This window comes from Bison bison, unplaced genomic scaffold (genome assembly GCF_000754665.1).
Source record: "Bison bison bison isolate TAMUID 2011002044 unplaced genomic scaffold, Bison_UMD1.0 scf7180017864531, whole genome shotgun sequence".
NCBI classification, from domain to species: Eukaryota; Metazoa; Chordata; class Mammalia; order Artiodactyla; family Bovidae; genus Bison; species Bison bison.
Window position 1 is genome coordinate 10843574 of NW_011495081.1, and position 15939 is coordinate 10859512.

The window sequence follows — 15939 nt, forward strand, 5'->3', positions numbered from 1 at the left end:
TACACAGCCTTGACGTACTCCTTTTCCTATTTGGAACCAGTCTGTTGTTCCATGTCCAGTTCTAACTGTTGCTTCCTGACCTGCATATAGGTTTCTCAAGAGGCAGGTCAGGTGGTCTGGTATTCCCATCTCTTTCAGAATTTCCCATAGTTTATTGTGATCCGCACAGTCAAAGGCTTTGGCATAGCCCTAAGGAGGTTAAATAATGTTTCCTTGGCCAAGTATTTAGCAAACGGGGGTCTGGGGCTGGAACCTTTGCCGTGCTTATACCAGACTCCAAATGACTCCTTGCTAATGCATTTGACAATTTCCAGTTGTGTTCATAGGTTACCAAGTAAGTTAATATATGTGGAAGTGGTTTAAAAATTATTCAAAGTGAAATTTTCACAATCATCATCAACAAAAAGACTATGTGTTAACTTCATCTCTGATTTACAAAGCCAGCAGTTTTTTATTTATTTTTTGTTTCTGCAAAGAAGTAAATTTACCTTCCTTAGATGCTTAAAAATGGATGTTACCATGTCTGTGGCTTTGAGCAGAGGTACTGGAGGGTTTCCAATTTGTACTATAATAACACTTTTGAGGGAGTCTTCCTGGGGAGCAGGAATCTGGCCTTTGTAGAAGTGAAGATACCGATTAGAATTTCAGAATACCAAAAAAATCCTACGTGCTGATTGGCAATTAGTCTTAGTAAAGATTTGCTGATGTTGATGGTGTCAGAAAGTGAATTTAGCATGAGGCATACAATAATAATTTAGACATAGTCCCTCTTCTTAAGTGGCACAAAATTGAGTGGAAGAGAAGGATCTATAAGCAAATGTTTGGGGAATTAGGCTTCAGAGAATTGACACTTAACCTAAGTGTTGATGGATGAGTAGGAGTTTTCTGAGGAGGGTGGGAAAAGCATTTTAAATGGAAGAAGGAGAAGGAACAAACCACAGAGGCCTCAAGGAGCATTTCTTGATTAAACAATCAGCTGTTTTGAATGACTAGAGCTTAGGACATACAGGGACAAGTTTCTGGAGTTGAACTTGGGCAGGTAGACTGTGCTGAGAATTATGCTAAGAAATCTGGACCCTGTGCTAGATGTGAGGGAATATTGAAGGTGTTAGACAAAGGGGCAGCTTGATTAGACTTGTATTTTGGAAAGATAACTTGGCAGCTGTATAGCAGGCAGGTACAGGCAGAGTTAGCCTGGAGTTAGAGGGAACAGTTGATAGAAGACTCTGGATAAGTGAAGGGAGAGAGTGATAAGAGTCTGAACTTTGAGGAAGAGGATTGAAGAGACATTTCAGGGAAAAAGTGGGCAGGACTCAGTAACCAAAAAGAAAGAACTTGGGAAGTGGGAGAGTTCAAATCCATTTATTTGGTGATTACTCTGTGCCAACTCTGTACTAAGCACGAGAGATACAAAATCAAGGGATGGTTCTGAGTTAAAGTAGCTGGAAAGAGAGGCTGCTGCTGCTGCTGCAGCTAAGTCACTTCAGTCGTTTCTGACTCTGTGCGACCCCAGAGACGGCAGCCTACCAGGCTCTGCTGTCCGTGGGATTGTCCAGGCAAGAACACTGGAGTGGGTTGCCATTTCCTTCTCCAATGCATGAAAGTGAAAAGTGAAAGTGAAGTCGCTTAGTCATGTCCAACTCTTTGTGACCCCATGGACTGCAGCCTACCAGGCTCCTCCATCCATGTGATTTTCCAGGCAAGAGTACTGGAGTGTGTTGCCATTGCCTTCTCCAGGAAAGAAAGGCTAGTATGATAATAAATGCATACAATGCAATGTCATGCATGCAATGATAGACATGTGTACAGAAATAATACACAGGATGCTGCTAAAAAAGATTCTCAGCTTTTTAGCTCTGGTGACTTGGTGGATGTTGATGTATCCTTGAATAGGAGAGGAAAATGGGAAGAGACATAAGTGTCTGGAGGTCTTCAGTGCATTGGTTTTGCTGTTCATGAGGCAACTGGAACTTAAGATAGTCTTTTAATAGTCAGACATAGTTTAGCTTACCTTGGATTTGCAAGAGTTACAGAAAAAAGAAAAAAAATAGTTGTCTTTAAAAAACACTGCTGGTGTGATGTTTCTCTTTTTAAATGTTTTTGTTATGAATATAAGAGAGAGAGACTATTAACTGTCTCTATACTCCCACAGTCCTGACTTGGGTTTAGAATTTCTTCCTACACTAATTACAAGGGGTCTATCTATTCACCCTGAAAGCTTCTAGTTCAATTATTATATTTTTTTAAAATAGAAATAGCACCAAAGGTTAAGCTTGTTTTTATTCTGTAGGCAAGAGGATGCTATCCTAAGAGGGTCTCCTAATCAGAGTTGCCTTCTAAAGGTCAGATGACCTAGACTTTCACAGTGATCTGTTCCAGATATGGGTTCAACAGTAATTTATGGGTAAGTATAGATTCATGCAAGACATTTCATAGTTGGCAAAGATTCATGAAAGAGCCAAGTGTGATTATATTAACTTATCCAACTATCTGGAAAGTAAGTTTAACAAGGCTTCCCAGGTGGCCCAGTGGTAGAAACTGCCTGCAGTGCAGGAGATTCAAGAGACATAGGTTTGATCCCTAGGTCAGGAGGATCCCCTGGAGAAGGAAATGGCAACCCACTCCAGTATTCTTGCCTGGGAAATCCCACGGACAGAGGAGCCTGGAGAGTTACACTCCATGGGGTCGAAACAAGTCGGACACAACCACAGCGTGGACGCAGCAGCCAGCACAGCAGAAAGGAGGATAATACCAAAACGAACTTAGAGACTATTCTAAACTATGTCATTCTCCTTTCTTTTTATTTCCTTTTTTAAAATAGAAAATGTCTTCTAGAGAGCTCAACACTGGCCAGTGCTGTTCCAGTTTTAACACTCATCTGGAACCTGTAATATGCTAATTCAGTGGACAACAATTATAACCCTGATGTTCGGAATCAAGGAAGACATATAGGTTTTCCATCCAATAGTGTGAGAGATGCTATGGGCACTGCTGTGTTCAGGAGGAAAGAGTATAACTTGGAAATGAGCATGAACAGATTCAGGACATCGCTCGATAGGAGCATGAAGAAGGCATCTGAGGCCACTTGTATTAGCAAGAAACAGTGGTTCTCAGCCCTTTGAATCTCACTGACCTACTGAACTCTAGGGTTTTGGGGGCAAGTAACCTTTTTGCCTGTGCGTGCTTGGTCGTGTCTGATTCTTTGCCACCCCACGGACTTTACCCACCAGGCTCCTCTGACCATGGGATTCTCCAGGCAAGAATACTGGAGTGGGTTGTCATTTCCTCCTCCAGAGGATCTTCCTGACCCAGGGATTGAAACTGAATCTCTTGTGTCTCCTGCATTGGCAGGTGGACGCCAATGAGCTACCTGGGAATCCAAGTAGCCTTTAATTTTGCCAAGCCTGTCATCTACTCTTACTCTAAGTTATGAAAGGATTTTTTTTTTTTAACATTCAACTGTTGTAAGGACATTGTGGCAGTGACTGCCCTACATTCAGCCACAAACCACAGCCAGACTACATTTCTCAGTGTCCCTTGCAGTTAGACTGGCTCTGGGGATGGAGCCAAAGTGAAGTTTGCTGCAGGTTGTCCTGGCCCTTAAAGACTCCCACAATCCTCCTGGCTCTCATGCCCCACGTGTGGCACAGGTGCTGAGTGTCTCGCAGAAGACCCGATGTCCTGAAGATGGCTGAATTTCAAGGTAACAGAAGGGTGCGCACACGGCCGTCTAGAAAGCCACAGTCGACCTACAGTATTTTCCCTGGATTCCGAGTGAGTGAGAGTGGAGCTGTAACTCTGACTTTTGAGGAAGGGACACTGGCCTGCAGTGTGGTTCGGATACCTCTGGGAGCTTGGTGAGGTTCACTCTTGAAAAGAGGGAAAAAACTGGAAACCACCTGCTTCTACAACTAGCTGCTGCTGCCAGGTACGAAATGGTGCTCAGGTGACACTGAAGAATGTAACAAACAAAGCAACTTACAAAACACGAACAAACGAGCTGAAATCCCAAACATGCCCAGAAAGGAGCAAATCTCTTATTCCTCCTACAGTTTTGCAGCCCCTTTTTGGGACCCTGTACTAATGGAAACTTCAGGAAACAGCCATCAAAGCATAGTGTGGTTCGCAGAATTCCAGCTCCAGCATTGTAAAGCTGAGTATAAAAGGTGGATTTTGAGAAAGATACAATAGCTTAATTTCCTGCACACTAAGAAATCAACTTTTATTGCATTAAAGCACCAAGATATTTGGTATTTGTGACAGTAGCTAATCAACACGGATCCCCAAATTAAATTTAAATTGAAAAAATTTAATTTCACAGAAACCCACTACCTTTTCCCTTATTTTTTCTTATTTCATTAAGGATTTGGTTAAAATTCACCTTCTAATATTGTTCACGTGGAAGCCCTGGGGTTTGGGGGACAAATAACCTTTTATTTTGCCGATTCAAAACCTGTCATATACTGTTCCTCTGATAATTCCACCCTTTCCTTTAAGTATTTGTCTCGATTCTCAGATGGTAACAAAACTGGGAGTGTGAGTGTGGGTCTGGGGATAGAGAATGAACTTGTTTGGGCACAGGAAAAAGATGAAGTGATGGTTTAGTGCCTATTTGCTCTGGGCTCTTTAGATTGGGTTTAAATCCTTCTGGTTAGAGGAGTAGGAGTAAAAACCGACTTATTTCTTGTGAGAAATTCAGCTGAGGGAGTGTGTTTGGTAGCTGGCAGAACTGCTCAAGCGAAACTAGATTCAAAGGGAGCTGTTTTGGGGTCCAGGTAACAAAGTGTGGTGTGTAGATGGTTAAGAGTTTACAGCTGGTACATGTCTCCGCGAGCCTAGGCAATGCTCTGGCAGGGCAAGCATTCAGGGCTTTGAGAACATCCCCTAAAGGCACAAGAGCTGGCCTCTGACCTCCTCTCTCCCTCCTCTCCTGTCTCCCACTGCTCTAGCTGCACTGGTCTCCCAGCCGTTTCTGGGACAGGCCTGCTCTTCCCTCTGGGCCTTTGCTCTTGCTCTTCCCTCCGCCAGGGATGGTCTGACCTCAGATTCCTCCAGCTCATTCCTCACTTCCTTCAGCTCTCTGCTCAAATGTCATTTTATTAACAAGTCCTCTCTTATTGTTCTATATAACCTCCCACCTCTGCCCATTCACATTCACCCTGGACTCTGTCGTCTGACATACTGAACGCTTCTTTGTTTACATACTTCCGGACTGTATCACCATGTCAGAATATTGGTGCTGTGGAGGGTGGGGTTGTGGCCTGTTTTGTTCACTTCTATATCCCTGATACCCAGAATGGTTCCTGATCCATAATAGGTTCTTAATAAATGTTAGTCAAATTAATATTGCTGTTGTTGAAGACGTGGATATGCTGCTCCTTCCTGTGACCTTTCTAAAATATATCTCCTATTGTGTCAGTTCCTGTAAAAAAAAAAAGAAAGAAAGAAAGAAAGAAAAAACTCTTCAGGTGTTTTCTCTTTGCTTTCAAAATAGATTTCAGATTCCTTCATGTGGCCTCCAAGGCTGTATTTTTTGAAACTGGAGTGTAATTGCTTTATAATGTGTTCGTTTCTGCTGCACAGTGAGGTGAACCAGCTATGCATATACTTGTATTCTCTCTCTCTCGGGCCTCCCTCCTACCTCCCCCCATCCCAAAAGGAACTATCCGACACTGTTGGTGGGAATGAAAATTGATAGAGCCACTGTGGAGAACAGTATGGAGGTTCATTAAAGAACTAAAAACTATGATTAAACAATTCCACTGCTGGGCATATTCCCTGAGAAAACAACCATAATTCTTAAGGACACATGCAACCCAATGTTCACTGCAAGGCCTTCTGAGCCTCTGCCTGCTAATCTCTCCAGCCCTGCCTCCTGTCACCCAGTGTTTTTACTCTGTTGTCCTGCCATCGTGAAATATTTGCAGAACCAGTAGGGCCATGGTCTTTCTCACCTTCTGAGTTTTACACATGGGCCCCTTCTCCTTTGGAGATACTTTCTACCCTTTTCATCCTTTAGGATCTATTCTTCTTCTGGGAAGACTTCCTACCATCAGGGCTGCATTAATCGAATATTGCCTGATGTTTACCTTCTTTTTTTTAAATATAAGTTTATTTATTTTAATTGAAGGCTAATTACTTTATAATATTGTACTGGTTTTGCCATACATTGACATGAATCCGCCACGGGTGTACATGTGTTCTCCATCCTGAACGCCCCTCCTACATCCCTCCCCATCCCATCCCTCTGGGTCATCCCAGTGCACCAGCCCCGAGCATCCTGTATCATGCATCGAACCTGGACTGGTGATTCATTTCACATATGATAATATACATGTTTCAATGCCATTCTCCCAAATCATCCCACCCTCGCCCTCTCCCACAGACTCCAAAAGACTGTTCTATACATCTGTGTCTCTTTTGCTATCTCGCATACAGGGTTATCATTACCATCTTTCTATATTCCATATATATGTGTTATTATACTGTATTGGTGTTTTTCTTTCTGGCTTACTTCACTCTGTATAATAGGCTCCAGTTTCATCCACCTCATTAGAACTGATTCAAAGAATACACTTGATGTTTGCCTTCTTTATAGCACCCATCATGGTGTACATTGATAAGCTATTTTATGATAATTTACAACAAGATCTCCTTAGTCCTCTTGGGCTACCACAACAAACATTGTAGATGGGATGGCTTAAACCATAGAAGTTTCTCTCTCGCATGGGCTGTAAGTCTGAGATCAGGATGTCAATATAGTCAGGTTCTGGTGAGAGCTCTTTTCCTGGCCTTTGGATGGCAGCCTTCTCTCTGTGTGCTCACATGGCTCTTCTTCAGTGTATGTGGCGTGTGTGTGTGTGTGTGTGTGTGTGTGTGTGTGTGTGTGTGAGAAAGAGAGAGAGAGAGAGAGAGAGAGATCGATTGATCAATCCAGATTGAGCAAGATCTTCCTCTTCTTTTAAGGCCAAGGATCCTATTGAATTAGGATCCTACCCTTTTGACCTCATGTAACCTTAATTATCTCCTAAGAGCCCTAGCTCCAAATACAGTTACACTGGAGTTCAGAGCTTCAACATATCAACTTTTTTGGAGTGGGGCACAGTTCAGTCCATTGCAAAGACCCAATTTTGAGTATTATTAGTTAAAATGTCAAATATCCACCCAACAGTGACTAATGTAAGTATTTCTAGTCGAAGGAATATGAGAATGAAGTGGGAAAGAAAGAAGGATGAACTGAGTAATCAGGTGCCCGGGGAAAGAAGAGGCTCTGTCTGGCTTTGTCTTCCCACTGGAGCGCTGGGGTCTGGCAGGATCCTCTACCAAGATCACACAGAAGAGGATGAGGTGCAGGGTGTAAAGTCTGTGGCCGTCTTTGGCATGTTTCAGACAGTGAAACATGTCAGGAAGACGGGTCTAGAGCAGTGATATTCCAGGAAGCCATCAGTTACAAAATAATCAAGTAAACAAGACCAGGGAGTCCATCATACTGGCGACTTAACACAAGGAAAGGCAAGATCAGTGGCTGGGACCAGGAGGAGTTCAGAACTGTGTAATAAACTTTATACTGAGGTGTTTTGCAGGGTAACAGGGAACAGGGGTCTCTTATACCAAATACTTTTGTCCAAGGGTTCTTGGTGTGGTAATGGGGCATCAGAGGAGATGCTCAGACAGGAAGGGTCCAGGGATATTTTGTGTCCTGAGCTTTGAGGATACTCCGGGGAGTCTGACAGTGGAGGAGTCTTAAGCAACTCCAACAAGGGAGCCTGGTAGCTGTGTCTGGACCCTGCTTCCCAGGATGGGAAGCCTTACTGAGTCCTCATGATGATTTCTACAGTCCCAATAGCCTTTTTCCTCATAATCATGGCCTGCTGGGGTTTCTTTAGTCACCTACAAAAATACAGAGAAAAAGGCATTTTGTAATAACTGGCAATTTTGTTATATTAGAAAGTAAAGAGTTAAAGGGAGAGACAGCAATATAATGTCTCGATTCAGACGCAGGTGTACAGCACCCACAAGAGAAGTCCTCTCCTCTAATGGAGGGAAGACCCTTAATGTCAAAACTTATGACAGTCACAGATAGTACATCTGGACTCCTCCTGCCTCAGGACTTCCACAGTCCAAGTCCTACATCTCACTTCTGAATATCAAATTGCCTAACTTGTGCATACCACAGGGGAACTTGGGGACTGTCAGGATGTCTCAGCAGAGCTGTCTGTTACTAACAGGAGGAATAAAGCCTTTGTCTGCACATTTGTAGAGCAGTGAAATAATTCTGCCTCCTAATGACCAAATCCCGAGCAGTGGAACAATATGGATCCAATTTCAAGATTGTTCAAAAATTGCTTTCTGGTGTGAATTGTTCCCACTCACTTTATGCTTTCTGCCATTCTGATGGGCTCCTCAGCCTTCACTCCCAGAGTGCTTGTCGGTCACGGGCAGCTTCCATTTTTCAGGAAAGGGAGCAGGATGATACAGAGGTGGGGGCTCCTGGGTTTGTGACATTTGGGCTTAAGCTCCTTGAATCTCAACCTTCTTGCCTGGAGAATGAATTAAGTAAGAGTCTGTCTCTTACACGGTTGTTAATGAAATGACAAATGCAAGTGGCCACTCAGTAAGCCTCAGATAAGTATGAACTGTTATCACTGTATGAATTGTTAACATTCTCGTTGCTCATACTGAAGTGTATGCCCCATGAGGACAAGAGTGTTTCTTAATGATCTCCATGGTCTGTAACATGTCACAAGTAACCGGGATGGTCCAAAGAATAAGGAAATAAACTATTGCTCGTACTCAGACTACTTCAGACCACACTTAACTCTCTCTCCTAAAAGTTGGAGATTTGGAGGCTTCTCTTCAATGATAGTAACTTGCATTATAAAATATATGTTATGAAAATGAAACCTGACATTTCAGTACAATGTAATACTTCCTAGTGTATACGACTAGTAGCATTATGCTGAACTACTGTTTTCAATCATCACCAATACTTTCCATCTTAGCAATATTTTATATATAAAATCTGTAGGTGTGCAAGAGCCACTTGGCCTACTTGTTATACTGCAGAATCCTGGGATGCCTCACTGGAGATTTTGATTCATAGGTTTGAAGTAGAGCCTTAGGAATTCTGTTGTTTGAAAAAGCTCTTCGGTGACTTCCCGGTGGTTCAGTGGCTAAGACTCTGTGCTCCAGTGCAGGTGGCCTGGGTTCGATCCCTGGCCAGGGAACTTAGACCCCACATACCGCAGCTAAAGATCTCACATGTTGCAATGAATCTGAAGGTCCAGTGCTACAATTAAGACCCAGTGCCACCAAATACGTAAAAAAAAATAAATATATATGTTAAAAGCTCTTCAGATATATCTGATGTAGGAGGGTCTTGGACCAAACTTTGAGAAATATCTCTTGGTTTACAAAGTTACAAGCCAAACTGTGCATCTGAAGAGCCACCTGTTATAGATTAGTTGGGCCCCTAAACGTATCGTAGGAACAAAGGGTTAACTGTGGCAGCTTGAATTTCCACAACGAGCAGTGGAGGAGCTGAGGAAGTGAAAGTCTGGGCGGGGAGGTCGTGAGAGCCTGAAGCTGGTCCAGACGAGCAGGCCACGGCTTGGAGGAAACCCTGCAGGCTGTGGGCGGCCGCCTGCCCTTGGGGACCTGCAGAGGGGGCTGGTGGAGAGGTCTGGGAGAGTTGTTGCCTCTGGAGACTGGCTTGGGGCCGCTGTTGTTTGCTGGGGCCGCTGTTGTTTGCTGGAGGCTAGAGCCTGGTCGACATTTGTGTCTGTCATCACGTCTTCCCGCCGTGACCTAAGAGTCATGACTTCTTTTCTTCCCCAAGGTCCTCTTTTTGACAAACCTAACCGACCTCCGCACATGGAAGAGGCTCCTGGAGAACAAAATTCCAGCTTTAGTCCAATGGACACAGTGCATTCAGACATCTTAACATACCCTCTCCATCCTGCTGCTTCAGGTCTCTGAGTGCAGGCCGTTCATGGCATCTCTTTAATTTCCGTCTATCTCAAGAGCGCTCTGGAGAGGATTCCAACCCCTTTATTCAGGAGAAGTTGCAGCCCTTGCAAACCCAAGAGTATTTGTTGTGTTGGAAGAACGTGCCCTCTGAGTTGCCTCCTTGAGCCAGCCCAAAGCCGTACATAAATAAAAGATGATAGATGTAGACATAATAGAAATGAAAGATGTTTAGATTCATATCATTAGGAAAATTAGCATCTTGTTGCTCAGCTAATCATATATGCAAACATATATGCTAGGTCTGTCTCAAGACGGGCATCCCAGGCAGCCTCAGAAATGGTCTTGGGTCTTTCCTGAGGTCTAGTTACTAAGACTCTGCACTCCTAGTGCAGAGGACCCAGGTTCTATCCCTAGTCAGGGACCTAGAAACCATATGCTGCAACTAAGGGTTTCCATCCTGTAAAGAAGATCAAAAATCCTACGTTCCCCAACTAAGACCTGGCACAGCCAAACATATATATATATATAATATATTAAATAAATATAATAAATATATAAAAATATGTGTATATAAATATATTAAAAGCTCTTTCCAGGCCTGATATCATCCTGTTTTCTGGGCAGAGGTAGAGGATGCCTGTGGTAGGCAGGGTAACAGCCCCTAAAATGTCAGGTCCTAATCCCTGGAAACTCTGGGCCTCCCTGGTAGCTCAGTGGCAAAGAATCTGCCTCCAATGCAGGTGATGCAGGTTCAGTACCCAGGTCAGGAACATCCCCTGGAGGACTGCTTGGCAACTCACTCCAGTATTCTTGCCTTGAGAATCCCATGGACAGAGGAGCCTGGTGGGCTAGGATTTATGGGTTTGCAAAGAGTCAGACACACACAAACGCATGCAATCTCTCAAATGTGTAAATGTTACTTTATGGTTCCAAATGGAATATGTTATAAAAACATGTAATTTTTAAAATATTTGTGAACTATGTTATAAACAGAGAAAGGGTCTTTGCAGATATGGTAAAGTTAAGGATTTTGAGATGGGGAGTTGATCTTGGATTACTGGGTGGGCCCTAAATGCCATTGTCATTGTCCTTGTTAGAAAGAGGCAGAGAGGGGTTTGTACAGAGACAGAGAGGAGGAGGCAGTGTGACTGCAGAGGCAGAGACTGGGCTGATGCACCCATAACACACGGAACGCCAGCAGCCACCGTAAGATGCTGAGGAGGCAAGGGACAGAGTCCCCCTTGGAGCTTCAGAGGGAACATTGCCCTGCTGATACCTTGATTTTAACCCAGTGGTGTTGACTTGGGAATTCTGGGCTCTAGTACTGTGAGAAAATACATTTCTGCTATTTTCAGGCCACCAAGTTTCGGGTGATATTTATAACAGCCGCCAGAAACTGACATGATATCATCTCATCTTCCCCTCCACTTCCCCTTTGCAGTGGAGCTCCCTGCTTGCAGGAATAGTGGGCTGGTGGTGGCTGGTGAGACTCCTAGAGCTGTAGAAGGGGGAAGCTGGTTTTCTGGCACTTTACAATCCAAGGTAAAACTTTGAACTTACTTCCTTTACAAATGCAAGTTTTATAGGCAGTGTTCTCCACTATATTGGAAAAACAGTTTTGTTCCATATTAAACTAAATCCTCAAATCCTCCAGCCTAGGTTCACTGTTTGTTGGCTGGACAGATAGAATAACTCAAGCCCTCCTCTTACATATGTGCAGGATTGGTGCCCTCTGGGTTTTTAGTCGTGGTTCCTGTCTCCTTCCGCTCTGGACTGCCAAGTTGGCAGGCTCCTTCCACACCGGGACTAGATGGCTCTGATCATCTTCCTTTGCTATGTAATGTCTCCTTCTGCAGGCTGCTGTCATCTCTCATGCTTGTGGGTAAAAACCACAGTCCTTCCTTCATTTCCCTGTCATTTGACCTAGACCGAGGTCAGGGCCCATCCTTTTTGATAGTATTACTGCCCGCGGGTTCCGCGACCTTGGGTTAGTTCGGTAGGGCTGCCGTAACAAAGTACCACAAAGCGGATGGCTTAAATAACAGACATTTATTTTCTCAGAGGTCTGGAAGCTAAAAGCCTGAGGTCAAGGGGTCAGCGGGGTTGGTCTCCTCTGAGGCCCTTCTCCTTGGCTTGTCAACGGCTGTCTGCTCGCTGAGCCTTCACGTGGCCTTCCCTCTGTGTCTGTCTGTGTCTTAGTTTGCTTGTTACAGTCATATTGGATGAGGGCTTGCCCCAGTGACCTCATTTTAACTGAGATGCCTCCTTAAAGACCTTCTCTCCAGGTACAGTCAAGTGCTGGGGTCCTGGAAGTTGGGGCTTCAACACGCAAATTTTGAAGGGGACACAGTTCAGTTCATAATAGAGCTTAACTTCCTGTACTGAGGCAATTCTTATGAAGGGCTTGGTGTAGTGTTGGGTACATATAGGAAGCACTACATAAACAGTGAGTTACTCAATTATAGCAACTATTTCCGTTCTCTCATATATCTACAAATCATAATAATTATATGTATACAAAATATGTCTGTTATACATGTATAAATATACACATATTTCTATGGTACCTTCCTTAGTAAAATATTTTGTGATTTCATTCAGGTAATATTTCTGGGTGGTTTGATTTCCATTTCTGCAGAATACTTGGGGAGATCTAAACTATAGGGAAAACCCTCCTAATTTTCATTCATTCAACAAAATTTTACTGAGGGCTCTGTGCTACCCTCTGGGTTACAATGTTGACTAAGATTGTGACGTTGTGATTGAGTTTACATGTCACGGTGAGGCGAGTGCAGTGTACCAGTGGAGGCTGCAGGAAGGGCCCTGTGATGGAGCAAGCTTGTCCACAAATTCTTTGACTCTCCCACTACTGGGGGAAAAAGTCTCTCCTTTCCCCTTGAATCTGGCCTGGTTCTGAGATTGCCTGCTTGCAGAATATGGAAAAAGTGATGCCTCACCTAAGCTTTGAATAAGTAGCAACATCCTCCCTTGGAATGCCTGCTCTAGGGGAAGCCGGGTGTCAGGTAATGGGTCCCTGTCCTGAGACTGCCATGCTGTGAGGAAGCCCAGGCTCACTGTGTGGACAGGCTGTGGAAGAGAGAGACGAGAGAGGTCAGTGAGCTCTGGTTATCCAGCCATCCCAGCCAGGTGCCAACATCCGAGTGAAGAAGCCACCTCAGATATTTCCGTCCTAGATTATATGCTATAGAGAAGAACCTAGAGATTCTACTGGAATTCAGAACCCAGGCCTCAGACATGTGGCTCAAGCAAGTTCCTAGTCATCTCCAGTTATTCAAGCCATTCTATAGCCAGCTCTGGTGTGTACAAAGTCCTAAATGAGCAAAATGATGAGCTTTATAAAATGGTGGCTATTTTACTGCTTAGTTTGGGGATGGTACATTATGTAACAATAGGAAACAGGATCAGGACCCTAAATTAGACTCAGGAGATAATTACGAAATCCTTTATATGGCAGGTCCAACATTCCAGCACAGAGCACAAGTGGACACAGAATTCTCAGGCAATGCCTGTTTGCAAAATCCTTCCTCTTCTCTCCTGTGTGATGGCTGTGGTGAGTGCCTTCTCAGGTTTGCAGCCCTTGCTCTGCTGATAAACTCCATGGAAAGTGCTGATTTTAATCCTTATATAAGAGTGCTACCTGTGTGGGGCCGGCTGGTCTCCTGGGGGCTGGGACTGCAGTTTCCTGCAGTGGCCACCCTCCAGCAGCTCCCGGGTCATTATCGCAGGCTTACTCAGCCTTTCCTCCACCTGTGGTTCCCAGCCACGGAATGCTACCTAATTTTGCTACCTAATCTGCTTTGCTAGAGGTCCTGCCCTTCTCTCATCTCGCTAATTTTTTTTTTTTTCTGTCCAAAGTTACTTTTTTTTTTTTGCATTCCTGGGTCCAAAGATCCCCTGACCTTAATCCTTCAACTCTCCTTCATGTTACATGGCAGAAAAGCAGCATAGTAGAGAGGGATTCAGGGTGCAGGCCCTGGAGTCAGACTGCCTGAGTTTGAAGTCCGATTCTGCTTCTTATAGGGTGACCTTGCGGTTTCCCTGCTTCCATTTCCTCAGCTACAAAGTGAGGGAATTGGTGGTGTGGGCCTCCCAGGATCAGTAGGTAAAGTGCACAGAACAGGGCCTGCATGTAGCAAATGTCCAGCAAATGTTGTTGACCTTTCTTATTCATAATATGCATCTTGCAGTATGGAACTCACCTGCCTAGTAATGGGTCTACTCACTAGATTCTAGCTCCTAGAGGACAATCAGTGGTTTTCTTTTAACTTTTTATTTTGTACTGAGGTATAGCCAATCAATAATGTTGTGATCATTTCAGGTGAACAGCAAAGGCACTCGGCCACACATACAGATGTATCCACCCGCCCCCAAACTCCCCTCCCATCCAGGCTGTCACATAACATTGAGCAGAGTTCCATGTACTACACAGTAAGTCCTTGTTGGTTAACCATTTTAAATACAGCAGTGTGTATGTGTCAGCCCTCGATTCCCTCACTATGGCTTACCCCATCCTTCCCCTGGCACCCATCAGTTGTTCTGTAAGTCTGAGTCTCTTTCAGGACAGATAGTGTTTGGAGCCCGATTGTGTGACATGTATTAGGTATTCAGTAACTGCTTCCCGAGTGACTGAATGCCACAGGCAAGATCGAAAGGCAGTGTCTATCAGTGGACAGTCAATGACGTCTTCACAAGAGAAAGGCAGCAAAAGTTGGACCGTGACTTGACTTTGTAGAACACAGTCTGTATCATTCCAAGAAACAGCAGGACAGAAAGTTGGGTGAATACTCATGAAACAATTGTATTCTTATGTATGGTTTGCATATATGGTTTACTATTATTGTTGTGTGCTTAAGGTGATTAAAAATGTAAAATAGTAATGACAGGTACCCGAAGAAGTTGGGTTGTAGGACTCTTGACCCTGAAACACCTTGATTATTCATAGAGCAGCTGCATAAATCAATGGAGAGTTATTTATTTATACATGGGATCCAACTGGTTTAAAAAAGGATTTAGCCTGATGGGTGGGGAGTTTGGGAGAGAGTGGCTACGTGTATATGTATGGTGGAGTCCCTTTACTGTCTATCTGAAACTATCACAACATCATTAACTGGCCATACTCCAAGATAAAATAAAAAATTAAAAAAAGAAAGGATTTAAAGTGGCATACAGAGACCCACACAATAATTCAATAAGATAAAGTGAAGTGAGGGAATTGAGTCCTAGGAAAAATGTGGGTTAAAAGCTAGATGAAGCTGGGGGTGATGTTTGTTCCCACAATGCTTGGTGCTGTCTTATACATTTCTGAGAGGTGGGTTACAAATTTGAAGCCGCACTTTCTGCTGGGTTTATGTGAAAACCATAAAACAACCAATTACATGAGTCACGCTCCGAAATAATCATGCTAACAGCTAGCATTTATCAACTGCTTACTTGGTACCAGCTGTGCCTCTAAGTGCTTTGTGTGCATGAACTCTTGATCCTCACATTGATCCTAGAAGGGAGGTACTTGGCTCAGGTCATGCAGCTGATTCAGAGTTTTTAAAAGCAGATGGCCTGGCTCCATGCTTTTAAAACCTACCAGTTGTTCAGAACAAGAACAGCTAGCTCTCATGTTAAGAACCTGGAAGAAATTTTTCCAGTTGGTTCTTGAATATCTGTGAGACTCTCATCTAAGAACTAGAGGAAACCATTCAGTCTAAAAAGGATATTGATTGTATGCTCAGCTAAGGCAGTTCTCAAAGCTGACCCCAAATTAGCAGCATCAGCCTCACTCGGGCACTTATGAGAAATGGGAATTCTTGCTCCTCTTCTCAGTTCTCTTACAGCAGAAGCTCTGGGTTTGGGGCTCAGCAGTTGGCATTTTAACAAGTCTTCCAGGAGCTTCGGATAGGTGCTTAAGTTTGAGAACTCCTGCTCTAAAGAGAACAAAGCTTCTGGTCCAGAAGATGT